The sequence below is a fragment of the Lycium barbarum genome, chromosome 11 (genome assembly GCF_019175385.1).
Source record: "Lycium barbarum isolate Lr01 chromosome 11, ASM1917538v2, whole genome shotgun sequence".
NCBI classification, from domain to species: Eukaryota; Viridiplantae; Streptophyta; class Magnoliopsida; order Solanales; family Solanaceae; genus Lycium; species Lycium barbarum.
The window spans coordinates 20,108,911-20,127,896 of record NC_083347.1 but is presented as its reverse complement, the minus strand read 5'-3'; the positions used below and the strand labels follow the sequence as shown (position 1 = coordinate 20,127,896).

Below are 18,986 nucleotides of genomic sequence, written 5' to 3'. Positions count from 1 at the left end.
GAATTCCACAAGGGAAGGATGATCCAATGCCTGCAAATGACAAGAAGCAATAGAAAAAGATTTATGTGAATTTACACTAGAAAATTAAATAGGAAACAGAAGATAAAAATATAAAAGAAGCTGCAGATCAATAAATATATATGCAGGTTTCACGCATGTCATTTATACAACATTGTCTTGGTACCTGCTGTATGCATTTATTTAAAGAGGGATAGGTCTTCCTTAGAGGTCCAGCCTGAGCATATCTGCACAAAATACAACCTGGGAAAAAAATACAGTTAGAAATAAAAATATCCTCTTTGTACTTTTTGGGAATTTTATGGGAAGAAAAAGACTTGTAAGATCTTACGCATTTAGTATCCCTATAAACTAACCCAATATTTTCCAAAACTACTTAAGAACAAGTAATTGTCGGAAACACATTACATTCAAGTACTTCATGCATAAGACAAGAAAACAAGATATGCAAACCAAAAAAGAAAACAAAAATGAGCCAATCCCATGAAATAAATTCTATGGGAAAAAGCTATTTTAGTGTGACTAGCAAATTTGCTGTGCAAGAGACAAGCAAAGTGGAACTTGCAGGCAAAAATAGCTCTATTTATGAAAATAAAATGTCAGAGAGAGCATGCTTAGACAACTTAGCGAGGGTTTCTTCTAACATGTATTTGTAGTAGGAATGTTCATCCTCGTCCAAAGAATCTTTTCTCACAGTAACCCGAATCCAAAAATAAGTAAAAAGCTACACTGGTGAGAAGATTATTACGAAATTGAAGCACAGGGCATTAGTGTAAGACAGAACTTACAGTCTTTGGGGGAAGTGCAAGATCAGCAGCTCTCTCCTTTTTGGTACGTTTTAGCAATAGGCTTTTCAAGATTTTGTGCTTCAACAAAACCATCGCATCTCTACCAGCCGCCTTGGATTGAACTGATTCTAAAGGTTTTGCAATATACTAGAAAGAGAAGATATTTCAACTTTACCATGCTAGCAATAAGATGAAGCCTCAAAAGTATGTATATTAATCATTAACTTACTCTATTCCACCAGAGAAAGTGGCGTGCGCGTTTGTGGGAGCACTGTGGGCACCCTGTTGAGAAGCTGTAGTACATTATATTTATCAAAGAACACATTATATAAGAGATTTCAGACAGTTATTGAACCATTTCAGTAACATTGGTTGAGTAGCAAAGAATAAGTAAAATAGATTTTGAGGCATTGCATCTTTTCACCCTCAGGGGATAGGAATCAAGATTTAAAGAAAGAAACTTTATGTCTACCTATAATCAAGTGCTCTGCAATCACAATCTTTGCAAAGGTAATAAGCGTAAGGAGTAACTTGTAAGAAACAGACCTGTGCAAAAGTAAAGAATGTAATTCACCTCACAACAATAAAAGGTTCTGGAAAACGTTAGACCTGCAGAAGTTAACTTGCAAATGAGTACAATTCTCCGATATGGTTCTGCAGGGGTATACCAGTTAAGGCCCACTTGTAAGAAGATTCTAAAGCAATAATTGCTCTTGCCATGTTGTAGTGTGCATCTTTTATATATTGAGCCTATGCCACAGAAGTGCAATCAGGTAAAAACACTGCAGATAAAAATATTTTGTACACATGTACTTTAGGAATTTACTCTCAGTAGCTAGTTCATGTTTTACCACCAACACGAATACACGATGACTAGACCAGGCACAAACTAAAAACCACATGCAGCATTGTTCAATAGCAACAGAGGGAACAGAACGTCCATGTCCACCATGAAGATAGAAAATGGTAAACTAGAATTGAAGATGAAATTTCCCAAGATGAGCAGTTAAGCAAAACAATGAATTTTAGGACAAATAATTTTTCACATGATGACGAAAGTAAAGAACTCTAGGACATAGATACATTTTGTGTTCTTACATTTTGCTAAGTCTTAATAGCTGAAACATCATAGAGGTATGTAGGTACTCTCACCTACATTATTCAGCAGTTAACTGTATAGTTTTCTTCTTATCCACCATAAGATTCTTCACATTCTAATAACGACCATAGCTGATAGCAGTTAACTGCATAGCTTTCTTCGTAACCCTCATATATCATAAAAAGTTCACCATACCAATCTCCACAATTACAACTATAATAACATGGAGACTTGAAAAATAGGTATTTATAAGAAAAAAATTGCATAATCTCAAAGAAACCAAGAATGTTCTCAAACCTCAGGTACTACAGAGACAGAATGCAATTAAGGAAAACAACAACATAATACATGAATCTGTGAATGTATATGACTTGCCTCATCCAAGATGATGCGATCCCACTTCACAAAATGCAAAACTGACTTTCTCCTGGACACATCTTCACTCAATTTTTCTGTAGATTTCGTTTTCTGGTCCAACATTTCTATCTGAGGTTTTGAGTTCTTGCTGTGCTGATGATTTGATTGTCTGGGCCTATATTCCGCCTCAACAATAGAGTACGTAGTGACAACAAAATCATATTCTTCAATATTGTGGTTAAGCTTGTTGGAATCAAGATAAATGAGAATTTTATTGCTTCCTTCAATGGTGCATCGATTTATCTCATTTATCCACTGCTGGACAGCAACCACCGGACATATTACAAGGGTTCCCTTTACTAGTGGGAGTTTCTGGGAAGTACTTGGTGAAGAAGAAAATATACTGGAATCTTTCTTTAATTCGCGTTTAGCCAGAACAAGCGCTATTGCCTGAATAGTCTTGCCCATACCCATCTCATCGGCAAGAATACCGCCTTTGGCTTCAGATTCTTCTTGATTAAGTGCCCAAAACAACCACTCCTTCCGGTACCTAAACAATGACACAATCTTATCCGATGACGGCTCTGCTGTTTCACAAATCGACAAATTCTGAATATCCAAATCCAAATCATCTGAAATTTCACACAATATTTCCAAGAAAATCAAGAACCTTTGCAAGAATACTTCAAAAGAAAAAAAAACAGAAGAATGAAGAAAAGAATAACCTAGAATTGACATTTTTCCAAGAATGCAGAGAGAAGTCTTTGCACAAAAGAAAGAAGATTAAGGTGTAATTGAAATGGAACTGGTGAGACAGAGCTAACTCAAATGGAACTGGGAAGTTGATAGGCGGGAAGGACTATTTATAGCGACAATTGAAAACGTGAGTCGTTTTTTTAGCCTGTCTTGTTCTCTTTTGTTTTATTTTTTTGGGTGTGATATTTCTTTTAAACAAATAAAAATACTTCTCTCCCATGATCATATATAATAACACTCTACTATATTATCTTAAGGATAATTGGAGGAGGAGGGAGTATAACTTCAATTTTCACTATAAATAGCAGTAACTCCAGATCAATGTCGTACGGTATTAACCGTCATAAACTCTAATTAACTAAACCAATTTGATATGATGACATATCAAAAAATCTAGCTAACCGCTCTAACTTTGAGTACTTGCTGACATGTCAAATGAGGTGGATAATTAATTTTCCCTATGCTTAGATCAAGGTTTCATATTCGGGAACACCCGATTAATAAAATAGTGCAAAAAAATAAAAATAAAAACTTATATACATCCGATTTGAAGTTAGATAAATGTGCGTGACAAATTTTACGTTATAGATATACTTCATCACATATAAAACCAAAGGCAAAACTTGCATGAAAAAGGGAAAAGATTGAAAAGAAATAAAGTCCCTTCGTTTCTAGCTGTCATCAAGCTCCAAGTTGTGCAACAAACATTGAACCGCGACCTGCCCAAAACTGTAGGTTAGGTGATCGCTGAATTGCCTAAATGCGTATCTGAGCTCCTAAGTTGATCATGAGTAATAACAGGGCGTGTGGGGTGTTTGGAGAGGGGTTAGTAGCGCGCTAGGTCAGCTTTGGATATATTAGCCTCTTCTGATTAGTTTTTGTTTCTTTTTTATTAGAAGTTGTATTTTGCTGTTTTAGACAGTATTGAAGGTGTTGGTTTTTTAACAAAGAAACATAGAAAATAACAGAGAAAAAATACTGAGAGAAAAATATACTGCAATGAAATCAAAGGGAATTATATTATTTAGCTATGTTTAGCTTTGCATTTATAGGAAAAAACAATAAAAAGATAATCATAAACTAGGCTAAAATATCCCTGCAGGGTATATCTTTAACTAACCAATCTAGCCTAGAATATCTTTGTAGAAGATATTTCTAACTAACTAATTACTAATAGTAAAACAAAGTTTATTCAAAAGCAGTAAAACAAAGTTACTGCAGTCCAAAAGCAGATATTCTAACACTCATTGGTTTTGGAACTGCAAACTCTAGACTTGGCTGGAATTGACTTCGTGAACAAATCTGCCAATTCATCTTTGGTCTTGCAGTTTTCTGGCATGTGTTCATCTTCTGTTGGATTAAATGAGAAGTTTTTACCCCTCATTTTAACTCGTAAAATCTCTCCTGCTTAGTGGCATCAAAGATTCGGCAGTACTTATCATCGAATAACAATTTAAATCCTTTTTCCATTAGCTGGCCAACACTTAACAGATTTTAATCAATATCAGGCACGTAAAGAACATCTAATATTATTCTTGTACCTGAACCTGTTTTGATTGCAATAGTCCCTTTTCCTTTTGTAGTAATATAGTCACCATTCCCGATTATGACTTTCTTGTTTTCCATTGACATAAAATCTTTAAAATTATTTCTGTCATAAGTCATGTGGTTTGTACAACCATTGTCAATCATCCAAAATCAGATTTCTTGGTTGAAAAATATGTTGTCGCAAACAAGTGGTCTTCTTCTTCTTCTTCTTCATTGGCAACTTGTGTATCTGCTTCTTATTTTTGAGATTTGTTTTGCAAATCACTGCTTCATGACCAAGTTGGTTGCAGATCTTACACTGTGCATCTGTCCTCTTCCAATATTTAAATGGAGGATGAACTTTTTTGCCACAATGCTGGCAAGGTGGTGTCACACCCCTTTTTAACCCGGGAGGTTAATTAAAGTTAGAAGTACGACGTATTGGAGATTCCTGTTTTTTGTTTGTTTATGTTAAGGAGTCGCCACCTAATTATTTATGGTGAATTAGGACACCTAAAGTTTATTAAAGTTATGTTTATAGTTAACTGTGTTTAAAGTCTGCGAAACTTAAGATTCTAGGTAAGGGTTCAATTAGTCTAAAGGGAAGGTATTAGGCACCCTTTAAGACCCATTAACAATGGTTAACCGACCGGACTTATAATTTGTTAGGCTTAAGTGTAAATATGGTATTATAGGAAAGGAAATAGCTTTGTAAATATGACTAAAGTTGTAGATAATCACGTGAGAATGCTTTTTAAAATAGAACTTGTATAAAAATAATAATTTGTATAAAGAGTACTTTTAATGCTATTTTGAAATACAACTTATAAATGTTGTTAAAGTTTTAAATGAAAGTGTAATAGTGTTGTTTAAGATAATATTTGTAGAAAACATAATAATTTGCGTAAAGAGTTTCTAATGTTAAATGAGACTCAAAATATTGCTAAGGTCTTAAATGAGAAATATAATAATGTTATTCAAAAAAATAAGATTTGTAGAAAGTATGATAATTTGCCTATGAATAATAGCCTTTTAAAAGATGATTTGTCAAATGTGATCTTTAGATAAAATGATGTTATATGAATGTGAAAGCATAAGAATATCTAGACTTATATTTTTAAATATGATGAAAAGGCCATGAATTGTTTTCCGTTTTTATCATTCTTTATTTAACCAATTTCAGCTAAAAAATATGTATAATTGAGTAAATCTTGAAAAATGTTTATAAAAATACAATTGGATTCATATCTTGTGTATTAGTGATATTTTGAAATTCCTAAGGTGATAATAATGAGAAATGATTCTTTTAACCCAAATGATGTAGTCACGCTATTTAAAAAAATCAATTACCCAAATAAATGTTATAGATACTATGAATAGTTTTGAACATAAATAGAAGAGAATGTAATTTGGAATTAACTATCCATTACTAAACTAAACCCCTTAATGTCACTAAGATTCATCTAAATTAACAAACAAAATGTCAGCCATACAATACATACTAACTGAACACAAAATAAAATAGAGGAGTAGATATAATGCAATTTTTTTCGGCTCAAACAAAATGGGAGCGCGGGCAGTGAATGATGTGCAGACTCCGTAAGCGGTGTCGTCGAGTTTCAGAGTGAAACTCTTCGGCTCCAGTGTACATGCAAAACAAGAACAATAACAGTGAGAAAGGAGGAGATCTGATTTTTACATTAAGTATAGACAAGACATTATAAATAAAAGGAAATCATTTAAATCACTCATATTCTGTAAACTGGCATATTTCACGCAATGAAAGGAAAACAAAAACTCAAGCACGATAATACTCATCCTAAAGTATACTATCCAAGCAATACACTCAGTTAGATGAAAGTATCCTCATCCTTAAGGAGGTCAATGAAAATGAACATTTCAGACCAAAATGTTAGCTAGTCTTAAAACAAAGTTGCTGGTCCAGGGAAACATTTTATCAATGAACTAGAGGAAACTAGAATTAAACTTAGATTTTGGAAGAAGAAACAGAAAAAACAAATGGCTCAAGACCTAAGTCTTAACAGGAAGTGACAACAGGCCAACTTAACCTATATTGAAATCTGAAGACAGATTAACAATCACTGTGAGAAAAGCCAGATCTTATGAAATCAAGTTAACTTGTTTTGGTCATTTTTTAATAAGAGTATCTTGAATGAGTTTGCTAACTAACTTGTTAGATGGGCGCAGAAGCTGTACCCCCGAACTAAATCAATTCATTCATATAGTTATATAAAAAAGGGAAAGAACATGAAGCGAATATTACAAACAACTCAAACAGACCTGAAGCGATCCTGAATTTAATTAACTAACTCATGCTTGGACTTAAATACATATAAACAGAATAAAAAAAAGGATCGATAGTATGAAGCGGCAACAAAAGTTAGCTAAAAGTAATGGCTAAAGTGTGGATGTTTACCAAATTTCAATGATCATTGTAGGTTCAGTGTGAGCTTAAGCTTAGCTAATCAAACAAGATCATATTTAAATGAATTCCACAGTCGATTAATCAAGGTTTACTCATTGTCTTTCTTCATATTAATTCCCACATTACTAATCAAGAACAGCCTAACCACAGATTATACCAACTAGATTATAATACTACTAACAATATTATCAAGCTACTTAAGCAAACTAAATTTCATACCGAACATATAAGAGTAAATATAGGAAAGCTTAAGCAAACTGATTCACATACTAAACCTTCATCAACATTATCTAAAGACTTACCATAAACTAGAGCTAAGTTACACTTAATAGCTACACCAAACCAGTGAAGAGAAAAAAAAGTAAACAAGAATTGAACATGCTCATCATACACCTATCGGACTAAAACATGGATAAGGACTGAAAGTAAATGGAAGAACTAAGGATTACCTACTAAAGCTGAGACTAAATTAAAGCATAGATAATCTATAAGAACTCGAAAATAAAACAGAACTGAACTAAACCAAAAAAGGGGAGGGGGAAACAAAACATGATAGTGGCCGAGCTTAGACCGGAACAAGAACTTAAATACCATAACCAACATGATGACACTACAGTAAATAAGCATCAAATACCACAGCCGACAGGGTATGACTAACCAAACAAGAAATGGAAATTAAACGCTAACGCTGAACCTCAAGTTACTTAAGATTATGCCCAAAAATAATACTTCAGAAACACAGATGGAACAAGGATGAAGATAAAATGAATGTCGACGACAAATTCAGTCCTAAAATATCTAACCGAACGCACAAATCACTTCTCCACCTTGATGTTCAGACTTCAGCGAAGAATAAGACACAACTTAAAATGAATAAATATACTTGGAACGAACTTCAGCAGGCATGCACTCAGTCAATACTTAAGTTAACCGATAACACTTATACTATGGCCTAAATACAACACCCTCAAAGAACAAAGGAAGAGCATGAGTGCAACAGTTATTTCAGTTTCTCAGCATACCAGAACTAAAGAGAGACTAAATATATCATTCACAAAATTCAATTTAAGATATATACAAGCACGAACCAACACAACTGACATGAAACGCAAAGTAAAAGGAGAATTACGGACCTTTTTTGGGTGCAGCGAACTGAGTGTCGGGTCTCGAATCTACACTCGAATACGACGAACTCGAAATCGATTGAAGAAACTAAAGTTTTAAACAGAAAAATAGAGTAATTGTTCGCTTTCTTTGTTGATTAAAACTTGTGTTTGTGGGGGTTTTCGTTTCCAGATCTTCCCATGTTTGGATTCCTTTGTTCTCCTCTTTTTTTTGTTCGAGTTGATTTTTTATTTTTTTGTTCTTTGATTTTCCGATCTCCGATCCTTCGATCCCCCCCTCAAAAATGATTCAACTCCCTTGTATTTATAGGGTTTTAGAGGGTGCGTATGAGAGAGAGGAAGCGGGGAACAGGGATGAGTGGGTGACAGAGAATGCGGGGGACAGGGGTGAGTGGGAGAGAGCGTGGAAGAAGAGAGAGGAGAGGAGAGGTGTCGGGTGAAGGAGGAGAGGCGGCTAGGGTTAGAGAGGAAAAAGAAGGAGAAAGGGAAAGAGAGAGGAAGGAGAAAGAGGTGAGGGAGGCGGAAAAAAAAAAAGAGAAAATGGGAAGGGAACCTACCTCGTTTTGGACCGAAAATTGGGCCGGGTCGCAGAAAAATTATTGGACCGGGTAGGGAATCATTTGGGCTTGGTTGATTAATTTACATGTAGGCTGATATAATGTGGGTTGTTTATTTGGGTAGGGGAATAACATTGTATTTGTATTTTAAGCCATTAATTTGGTTGAAAATTGTTGATCTTTCCTCCGCTATTTAATTATTTTTGGGCTTCTAATTTAATAACTGGTATAATATATATTATGTAAAGATAATAAATAATTCATATGTAAAAAAAAAAAAAATCGCAAAGTGTTGTCTTGTAATTAATTTAGCAATTCCAAACTCAAAAAAAATGAAACGATGACGAGCATTTAAGATTTGTGATAAAGTAATACTTGTAATGTTGAAAATAAAAGTAGCGAAAATAATAGTGGTGAAAATAAAGTATTTAGCTTGTCAGTAAATTTAGAAACCTGGGTAAATAAAATTAAATAAAGGAGGGACAAAATTGGGTGTCAACAGGTGGGTAATTTTTCTTTGAATTATCATTCTTGCTTTGAGTCTTGTGGTTGGCTATCAAGGCTCCTTCAGCCATACCATCTTGTCTCATAAGCCTACTTTGCTCTTGTTCCTGCAATATATTTGGCAATTCTACCAAAGTGATCTTGGACAGATCTTTTGTGTTTTCCAAGGTAGTTATGGATACTTCGTATCTTTCAGGAACCGCAACAAGAATTTTTTCAACGATTCTTGAATCTTTAAACTTAGTGCCAAGCAACCTTACCTTGTTAACAATGCCAAGAGGCCGGTCTGAGTACTCTTTGATGGTCTCAGATTCCTTCATCTTTTGCAATTCGAATTCCCTTGTTAAATTCAACACCTTCATAACTCGTATTCTTTCATCTCTTGTGTATTCTTCCTTCAGATAATCCCAAATTTCTTTTGATGTTTTGGGAGCCATAACTCTTATGAAAATTGTTGCGGACACACCAACAAATAAAGTTGCTTTCGCCTTTGATTTTCTGACTTTCTTTTCTTTTTGGCTTTTGATCTGGGCCACGGTGGGATTATTTGCCAGCGGAAGAACATCATAATCCTCTACCACGACCTCCCAAAAATCTAAAGCCTCGAGATAAGTCTCCATTCTTACTGCCCATAAATGATAATTTTCACCATCAAAGACAGGAGGAGATATTTGAGAAAAGCTATTTCAAAATCCATCTCACTTACAGGCCCCTCTAGAAAATGGCTCTAGATACCAATTGTTGGTTTTTTAACAAAGAAACGTAGTAAATAACAGAGAAAAAATACTGAGAGAAAAATATATTGCAATGCAATCAAAGAGAATTATATTATTTAGCTATGTTTGCATTTATAGGAAAAAATAATAAAAAGATAATCATAAATTAGCCTAAAATATCTCTGCAAGGTATATCTTTAACTAACCAACCTAGCCTACAATATCTCTGCAGAATATATTTCTAACTAACTAATTACTAACAGTAAAACAAATTTTATTCAAAAGTAGTAAAACAAAGTTCCTGCAGTCCAAAAGCAAATATTGTAACAGAAGGAGAGTCAAGTATTGTATTTGCTTGCCCTGTCAGGGCATAACGTCAATGACGGGCATGTCGCTCGTAAGCTAAACTATTCTAGCAAATTAAGCTGAGCTGCACTAAATTGCATTCTATTGTCTTCTTGCTAATTGCTCACCAAAGAAAATCATGTTAGTTTAGTTCTTTTAGATTTGTTTTCATTTATTTTGTGTGACTAGGTGCATAACATACTGGTGGATGCCATTCTATATTGCCACGATATGTGCCAGAGAACTTTTTGGTTTATAAGTGACTCAGCGAGGGGAAAGTCTGAGTACGTCTAAGCAAATTAAATGCTAATCTAAGCTCAATTGAGTGCTAAAATGAATTCATGCAAGCTCAATTTACATAGCTTCTAACCGTAAGTTGAGTGGAACGCAATTATGGAGAGGAGTAGAGAGAGATATTTTCTATTGAATTGTAAAATAATGAATCTTACAATGCTCATATCAGATATTTATCTTCTAATCAAGTCGGTGTCAGGCAGTTAGTTAGTAACTAACTGCTCTGTACAAAGGCACCCTATAGTCTAGTCTAATTACACTTTGCACCCCTATATTTCCAATACTCCCCCTCAAGCTAGAGGGTGAAAGACATCGAACACTCCAAGCTTGGATAAAAATAGTTGATGTTGTTTACCTCTAAGTCCTTTAATCATCAGGTCTGCCAGTTGCAAAGTAGGTGGTATACATTGTGGTGCAATCAGTCCACTCTTGATCTTTTGTCTCACAAAATGGCAATCCAATTTAATATGTTTGGTCCTTTCATAAAATAAAAAATTTGCTGCTATCTGAAGAGTTGCTTTGCTGTCACAGTGCATTTTTTCTGGTCCTGCTAATTGCATATTCAGTTCTTGTAACAAACCAACCATCCATGTGATCTCAGTTGATGCTGCTGCCATTCTCTTATACTCTGCCTCTGCAGAACTTCTACTGATAGTCTGTTGTTTCTTTGATTTCCAGGACAGTAATGAATCTCTTAGTTTTAACACATAACCAGTCACAGGCTTTCTTGTATTGGGACATGAAGCCCAATAAGAGTCACAAAATGCTTCAAGCTGATCAACTGGTCCCTTCTTCATAAGGATTCCCATTCCCGTGAACCTTTAAGATACCTTACAAGTCTCATGGCAGCTTCGATGTGTGATTGCTTTTGATGTTGCATAAATTGACTCAACAGTTGTACTGGAAAACAAATGTCAGGTCTTGTGGTGGTCACATAAATCAACTTCCCAATTTACTTCTGGTAACTATCAACATTTTGTAGAATCTCATCTCCTTGTACTCCGACATGTTCATCATAATCCACAGTAGTGAGCTTCAAATTAGCTTCCAGTGGTGTAGCAACGGGTTTAGCACCACTTAAGCCAGTACTAGATATTATTTCTAACAAACATATCCCTTTGTCTGACCTCCTGACCTCAATTCCCAAAAGACCTTTAAGGGTCCAAGGTCTTTCATCCTGAAGTTATTATGCAAAGTCTTCTTAGCTTCCTCTACTAAAGTCACATTGCTACCAGTGATGAAGAGATCATCTATATAAACTAGAATATAATGACTACAATGTCTTGTCCTGATCTCTTTGTAAACAAAGGATGATCAATAATGGCTTTGAATGTATCCTGCTTCAAACAATGCATCAGTGAGTTTAATGTTCCATTGTCTAGAATTCTATTTTAGGCCATACAAAGACTTGAGTAACCTGCAAAACCCCTTTGTACTCCAACACAGCCTTGTTTTTCAATTGCACTAACATTATTCAACACATCTTTGCACGATGGAACATGGTGAAAGGCACGTGAGTCTACTATCCACTCACATTCAAGTACACTTGCCAGGAAATAAAATATACCTGTCATGTTAGATTCAATTGAGCTCTCTCCAATCTCCTTGTTATTCAACCCATTCGCCATATCTTCATACTGGCTCTCTAAGAGATGATGTCCTTGCATAAGTTGACTCATTTTTTTCTATTTCTCCTTGAGCAGCTGCATTGTTGATATGTGGTCCCTTTCCTGTGCAGGTGGTTGCTTCTTTTTGCTCTTGAAATCATGAGGATATCGAACTAGTCTGTAACATTTATCTTTCAAATGTCTCTTATATCCACAATTCTCACATACCACGCACACCTCCAGGTTTTCTAGGATATGTACTTAGAGAACTCTATCTAGTGTATAAATTCTGACTCTTGCTAAAAGTTTGTCCAGGTTGATAGTTCTGATTCTGATTAGAACTTTGTCCAAGATAATAGTTCTAATTTTGACTAGAACTTTCCCCAGGATAATAGTTTTAATTTTGACTAGAACTTTGTCCAGGATGAAAACTGTGATTCTGACTATTGTTTGATCAAGATTGGAACTTTGTCCATGATAAAAGTTGTGACCTCTACCTGCTAGCATAGTTATAGGTTCCTAACTTGTTGCTCCTACTCCTATTGTTCTTTGACTTTCTTCCCGAACTACTACAACATAGGCTTGGTTTATAGTAGGCACTGGTGTTCTCAATAAGATATCACTCCTAACATGTCCAATGCTCTCATTATTTTATATTGATTTGTAAAATAATGAATCTTACAATGCTCGTATAAGATATTTATCTTCTAATCAAGTCGGTGCTCAGGCAGTTAGTTATTAACTAACTGCTCTATACAAAGGCACCCTCTAGTCTAGTCTAATTACACTTTGCACCCCTATATCCTTAATACTAAGTTTTAAGTGTGGGGTCGTTTCGACCCTTACTTTTACTTTGACTTGCCTTCTGAGATACAACTAGCGTGTTGCTTCTGTTGTTTACACGTTTAGGTAAAAATAAGAAAAATGGGAAAAGCTAAGATTGGCAAATCTGTACCTACACCATCCGAGGCTGCCCAGTCATCGAGGAAACATAAGGAGACTGCGTTTAGCAATCACTGTAAAGAAGTTGCTTAACAATCTGCCAGACCACCAAAGAGGTCCCGTCATGGACCCAAGCTTACTAATGATGAGGGAAAGAAGTGGTGTAAGAATTTCAAACTGCACGACCGCTATGTGTTTGAGCGGGTATTGATGAGGTGATTGTAGAGAAGAATTTTCCAAGAGTATTAGCAATTATGAAAGAACGGGGTTTGGACAATTTGCCACACCCACATGGTCAGAGAACTATACGCTACCAAACGACAAATGGCAAGTAACTGATCATGGAACCCCCTTCCCCCACAACAAGACACTCGCTGAGTTCAGCTGCGATCGACCTATAGGGACATCCGTCATACTCTATGTGGGGAGCGATCTAGAGTCTTGTGGACCCGCAATAGATGTAGGGAGCACCTCGAGATGTTGAGGAGTGACTTTCAAAAGCCAGCCCGAGTCTGGTAGTTGTTCGTTCAGGCTCATATCATACTGGGAGAGCACTTGACGAAGGTTACACAAGCTCGTGTATGTTTCATTTATTTCTTGATGACAGGACAATCCATTAATGTAGGTGAGCTCATGCTTGATAAGATGCAGCGGACTAGATATCATGGATGAAGAGATTGCACTTAGGTAATTTCTTGACAAAGTACACGTTGGCTTCGGGAGTTCCTGAGTATACAGAAGATGAGATTATTCCAGCTCCTCGGGCTATTTTGGATATCAACTCGGTGAAGGGTCCCGAGGATGAGAAGATAGTGAAGCTGACTAATGAGGAGAGACATGCCCGGACCGCGAGCATTTTAGTCCGCTTATGTGGATGATGGAATTACAGTTGAAGCATAGCGGGCCAACATGCGACAGTTAAATGTGCAGTACCCTCTGTCTGGGCCAACTAAGCAGCTGCTTGGTTACGACTCTATTAGTGACGTCCACCCTTAAAAGGATGAGAATAACGTTGTAGAGTTAAAAGAGTTCCTGGGATCCTAGACTCATGGTTATGCCATGAAAACAATAAAAATATTTGTTGCTATATGATTTAAATTGTCTATTAATACGTTGTAGCAAGTTAAACACTCTAATAAATTTCCAAACCTGTAATCTGATTGCGAGTTAGTTTAAGGCACGATGCAAATTGTTACACTCATTACTCATGGTATCTGTTTATTTTCTTACATCAGAAGCAAGAGACTTTTAGGAGCTTTTAGGTTGATGACAGTGGGGAGGAACCAGTGAACATGGAAGCCAATAGTAAACTCTACCTACTAGTCCATAAAGTCACTTGTGGAGACTACTAGTCCATAACAGCTATATGTATGGACAAACTCTCCAGCTATACCACTGGAGAGTTAAGATCCTGTGTTTATGGAAAACAAACACAAATATTAACAGCGTTGAGATTCCATGAATTTTTAATTAATTTTGTCGTATAACAGCTATATGTATGGACAAACTTTTACATGTTAACTTCCCGAATTAACTTTCCAGGTTTTCCATATTATTTCAATAGGAAAAAAAATTAATAAAAGATACGCCAACTTTCAACTTCAAGGTGAAAAGTAACCATTTCATCTGCATCGATCATGGATAAATCAGTGAAAGCACCAATGCTAGGATTCAAATACACAAAATCGAAAGGCAAACATGACTGATTATATATAATATGAAATGAAAAAGAACGATTACACCTGAAATTGTTCAACTAGACAACTGGAATGAAATTAGACAAACAAGAAGAAGAGATGAGAGAAAATAGAGTAGAGCAGAAAGAGAGAGGAGAAATATTGAGAGAACCGACTAACTTCCATGATGCCAACTGAGTGCCCTATTAGTAACTGCTTTCTATTAGCCTTCATTATTCACTATGTAGTCATCAAGTCTTTTATTTTTCATTCTCATCCTAGAGCTTCTCCTAATTATATTTGTGGCATCCGAAATAACATCTGTACTCGCGGGATCTATAGCATTCATAAAATCTTGTGCCGGTAGGGAGCCCGATGAAGAAGATTCAGATTTATTATCGGTAACGTACTTCTTGTCCTTCTGTTGCTGTTCTAATTGATTTTTACGTAAGGCTTTCGGTTCGGCTTCAAGGATTTTCTGTTCGATCGCCAATTTACTGTATTTTATCCAGGGATTATCGGTAACATCTTGGCTTTGGCTTTGGCTTAGTCTATCTTTGGCTTAGTCTGTCTAATTCCTGTTTGATCAGTGAATACATGTTGCCTGCTTAGCTTCTCCACTGCCCTGTTTCAGTGTATCAATGACAGCCGGGTTCACTTTAAATAAATAAATTGACGCAATTCAAAACCATGTAGGAATAGAATTTCACACCTCAAAACCATGTACGAATAGGATTTGGATTTAATTTTCTCAACTCCAACACAAAATAGGAAATTTTCATGCAGCAACAAATGTTAGATTTAAGAGTCTTTATTACTATGTTATGCTCCCTCCGTTTCAATTTATATGAATCTTTTCGGAGTAAAAGGGTTAAACTTACAAATGAGTACAATTCTCCCATACAGTTCTTCAGGGGTATACCAGTTAAGGCCCACTTGTAAGAAGATTCTAAAGCAAAAACAGCTCTTGCCTTGCTGCAATGTGCATCTTATACATAACGAGCCTATGCCACAGAAGTGATATGGTAAAAAAATTGCCGATAAAAAGATTTAGTACCAAATGTAATTTAGGAATTCTACTCTCATGAACGACTAGTTTCCATGACTAGAGCAGGCAGAAAGTACAATAACATGCAGCATCATTTAATATAGGAGCAGAGATCACAGAAAATCCATGATCTGCTATGAAGATAAAAGATGGCTATCAAACTAAACTTTCAGATAAAATTTTACATGATGAGCAGTTAAGCAAATAAATGAATTAACTTAGGACAAAGACAAGTTTCATGTTCTTATATTCTGATAAAGTTTAATACCTAAAATGTCATAAAGGTATTTAGCTACTCTCACCGACAATATTCAATAATTAACTGTAAAAGTTTCATCATTACCATTATAAGACTCGTCACGGCGTTCTAAGAGCCAGCATAAGACTATTCACATTCTAATAACCACCATAGCTTCATTATTCAACAGTTAGCTATGTAGAGGTTTCTCCATAACCGCCATAGCTCATTAAGAATTCACCACACCAATCTGCACATTTTCAAGTCTAGCTTTGTAAGATATGGCCTTGGCCTAACTCAACCCAAAATCTAGCTCATGAGGGGAAGATCTATAATAAGCTTGAAGAATGTCTGGTACTTACAAGTTACATAAAGAGATCGTATAAACAGCAAATGGACATATATAGGGAAAACAATTGAACGCCAATTGAAGAAAACAACATAATGCATGAATCTGTGAACGTATGACTTGCATCATCCAAAATGATGTGATCCCACTTCATTGAATGCAAAACTGACTTCCTTCTGGAAACATTGACTGAATTATCAATAGAACCATCGTCACTCAATTTTTCTGTAGAATCTGTTTTCTGGTCCAACATTTCTACCCGAGGTTTTGAGTTCTTGCTGTGCTGCTTTGGCCTACATTCAGCCTCGATAGTGGAGTACGTAGTAATGAAAAAATCATATTCCTTCAGTTTGTGCATAAGTTTCTCCCTGTTGGCGCCATGGTAAACAAGAGTTTTGTTGCTTCCTTTAGTAATGCAACGTTCAATCTTGAGAAACCATTGCATTGCTCCAACCATAGGACAGACAACAAGAGTTCCTTTTACTACTGGGAGTTGCTGGGAAGTACTTGGTGAAGATGACATTATACTGGAGTTACTAGATGCTTTCTGTAATACGCGTTTAACAAGCACAAATGCGATGGCTTGAACAGTCTTCCCCATTCCCATTTCATCAGCAAGAATACCCCCCTTAGCTGTGGATTCTTCTTGCTTTAATGACCAACCCAACCACTCCTTTTGGTACCTCAACAGTGGCAAGATCAAATCGGATGGTGCCTCGGCAGTTTCAGAAACTGACACATTCTAATTATCTAAGTCTAAATCATCTGAATAATTCTCAAGAAGGAAATTATCCATTACTTGTTCCAGTTTTTCCCATATCAAAAGTGGTCTTTTCTTTTAATCAAGTACTATTTCTGTTTCTTTGTTTGGTTTATTCTTTCGAAATTCCCAAGTCTGACACATTAAAATCGTTACTCTCTTTCTGTCATTGTTGCTAAATTTTGTATAATTCAACTAGGGGTATGAATCCTCGCAATGAAAGGTGGTTCATAATCTCTCACTGTTGCATATACTCACTGCACCTTTACAAAAATCTCACGTCTATTTTTTTTTTCCTTTTTTTTTTTTAGATTTGAGTCCCAAGGTTCAGTTCTTATATATGTCAGTCTTGTTGTTTTTCCTTTCTTTATCTAGAATTGGGTCCACCCATTAGGATGGGCATATCTTGTGTTCCCTCTTAAGTACATTTTAATCAAGTACTTCTTTTGTTTCTTTGTTTGGTTTATTCTTTTGAAATTCCCAAGTCTGACACATTAAAATCGCTACTCTCTTTCTGTTATTGTTGCTAAATTTTGTATAATTCAACTAGGGTTATGACTCCTCGCCATGAAAGGTGGTTCATAATCTCTCTGTTGCGCCGTGAAGATACTCACTGTGTCCTCCAGGTCTTCGTCCTCCATATCATCAGGGGTATGGCTCCCTGCCGTTCGTCGGGTGTACCCTTCTGCCGGATAGGAATCGCTTTGTCCCCCTCATGACGAGTTTCACTGGTCGGATGTTCTTTTTGGGGTTCCAAAGGTACAGGACCCAAATCATTGCGCTCAAATACGCCGTTGTTGCCTAAACTGATGTTAATCTGGTCGTTGACACCGTTATTTTCCATAACTGAAATGAGATTTCTTCCTGAAAGATTTAAGCAAGTTAGTCCCACAATTGTCCCAGCCTAGTAGTTACGTTACAGTTGAATTTGTAAATATGGTTTATGGATACGTGAATTCAGATGAACAAATTAACAAGTTAAAAAATAAGAATTAGCAATAGGAACTATGAAGGACGATTCGATTAAACAAAGGAACAAAGTAAGCCTGAATCTCGGTGTTGCTATGAGCTGAGACCATTGTAGAAGACTTCTCAACAGATCTTGGAAACTCAATGTAGAAAAAGACCTTCAGAAATAGAAGTGCTATGCTCTGTTAAATGGAGAGACACGATCCACAACCTCTTAAAGTCAAATGGATGCCTATAACAATGGCCGAGTAACGTCCGGAGAGGATCCTGGGATCTTACGTAATCGCTGACCTCTGAGCTTCATTCCATCGGGCCTCTGACCCATACTTAACCCCACTCCCCTGGAGCCGTGTTTGCGGAGACCGTGTGTAGGACAAGTGTTGTGACCGGTTACATGAACTTAACCGGTACCACTTGATCGCTGACTCATGCCTAACCTGTCATGTGTCTGTATCTTATTGGCAACTCCGGATTTTACCCAATACACCATGAAAAAGGGAAAAAAGTGAAAAAAAACTTTTAAAGTCCCTTGTTTTTTGCTGTCATCAAGCTTGAAGTTGTGCAACAAACTTTGATCCGCGACCTGCCCAAAACCAGGCCCTTTTTTTTCCTCCCCGGTACCACCACAGTTAAGATTCCATGATATTTTAATTAATTTTGTCGTATAACAGCTATATGTGTGGACAAACTTTTTCATGTTAACTTCACTAATTGACTTTGCAGGTTTTCTATATTATTTCAATAGAAAAAAAAAAAAAAAACTTACTAACAGAACTTTTAATACACCAACTTTCAACTTCAAGGAGAAAGTAAACTATTTCCTCTGCATCGATCTTGGATAATCAGCATACATATGGGAAAAAAAC

At 36.1% G+C, this 18,986-nt stretch overlaps 1 pseudogene; it reads right to left on the bottom strand.

The window, feature by feature from the left end:
• Nucleotides 1-1,262: 1,262 nt before the first annotated feature.
• On the bottom strand, nt 1,263-18,445 carry LOC132619533 (DNA repair protein RAD16-like; annotated as a pseudogene).
• Between the last annotated feature and the right edge of the window lie 541 nt (nt 18,446-18,986).